The sequence below is a fragment of the Propithecus coquereli genome, unplaced genomic scaffold (assembly GCF_000956105.1).
Source record: "Propithecus coquereli isolate 6110/MARCELLA unplaced genomic scaffold, Pcoq_1.0 Scaffold458, whole genome shotgun sequence".
Lineage (NCBI taxonomy): Eukaryota > Metazoa > Chordata > Mammalia > Primates > Indriidae > Propithecus > Propithecus coquereli.
Window position 1 is genome coordinate 698,979 of NW_012150374.1, and position 1,431 is coordinate 700,409.

The 1,431-nt window shown below is 42.2% G+C and overlaps 1 pseudogene; it reads left to right on the top strand.

The window, feature by feature from the left end:
• Positions 1 to 243: 243 nt before the first annotated feature.
• Positions 244 to 548, top strand: LOC105818876 (annotated as a pseudogene).
• Positions 549 to 1,431: the final 883 nt, after the last annotated feature.

A 1,431-nucleotide genomic window follows, 5' to 3' on the forward strand; every position in this document is an offset into this window, starting at 1 on the left:
AATTTAGTGGCATTAATTACACTCACAATATTGCCCAACTGTTGCCACTATTTCCAAAATTCTTCCATTACTGTGAACAGAAACTCTGTATCCCTTAAGAAAAATCTCCAGGGTTCTCCCACCGCCCCGGCCGCTGGTCTCAGGAGCTCGGCAGCGGGAGCGAGGGCAGCGGGCAGCCCAGCTTCGCGAAGGCGCTCGGCGCCGCGCCCCGGGCACCTGGCTCGCGCCCTCCCTGGCGCCAAGATGTCCAAGAGGAAGGTCAGTTCGGTGAAGGCGGCGTGAAGGAAGAGCCCAAGAGGCGATCTGCAACGCTGTCAGCAAAACCTGCTCCTGCGAAAGTGGAAACGAAGCCCAAAAAGGCAGCAGCGAAGGATAAATCTTCAGACAAAAAAGTGCAACCAAAAGGGAAAAGGGGAGCAAAAGGAAAACAGGCCGAAGCGGCTAACCAAGAAACTAAAGCAGATTTACCTGCAGAAAATGGAGAAACTAAAACTGAAGAGAGTCCAGCCTCTGATGAAGCAGGAGAGAAAAAAGCCAAGTCTGATTAATGTCTATACCATGTCCTATCAGTGGTCCCTGTCTCCCTTCTTGTACAATCCAGAGGAATATTTTTATCAACTCTTTTGTAAATGCACATGTTTTAGTAGCTCTGGAAACATTTTTAAGAAGGAGAGAATCCCACCTCATCCCATTTTATAAGTGTAAATGCTTTTTTTTAAGAGGTGAAATCATTCACTGGTTATTTTTGGGTACAACCAGAAAATAGTGTGGGATATTCAGTTATGGGAGGCTTTGACTGTCTTGGGTGTCAGTTTAACATTCCATGGACGGGGGGTTGGTTTTTATATTCTACAATACAGAGCAACTGAATGGCGATGTGGAGTCCCAGGCCTGCATTTAACGTCTTGAACATTTTAAATTACTTCTATTCCCATGTTGTTTTTCAGTAGACTTGTTTCCTAAAGAAAACCACTCCTCGATCATGGCTCTCCCTGTCGGAGTTGCGTACACTCTGTAACATCTTTGGTCATGGGAGTCCTGTTTTCCTAATAACTTTGTTAATGTGCTATGAAAGATTGAAAATTTGAGTATGATAATAAATTGTGAATTGGTGGGACTTACGTAACAGCTTATCAACATTTGAAGATACTGGTACTTGATATCCTCTTAGGGAAAATTTGCCTCCAAATTTTAAGCTGGAAAGTCACTGGAATAACTGTTTTAAAAAGAATGAAAATAAATGGCTTTTTAGATTTTCAGTATGTATGTTAAGAATTGTGTACAAATTGAAAATGTCTATACTGATCCTCAACACAACCAATAAAATCTCAATTACAAAAGAAAAAAAAAGGAAAAATCTCCATTCTCTCTTCCTCCTCCCCTGGGAACCTCTGATTTACTTTCTGTCTCCATGAATTTATCTATTCTAGA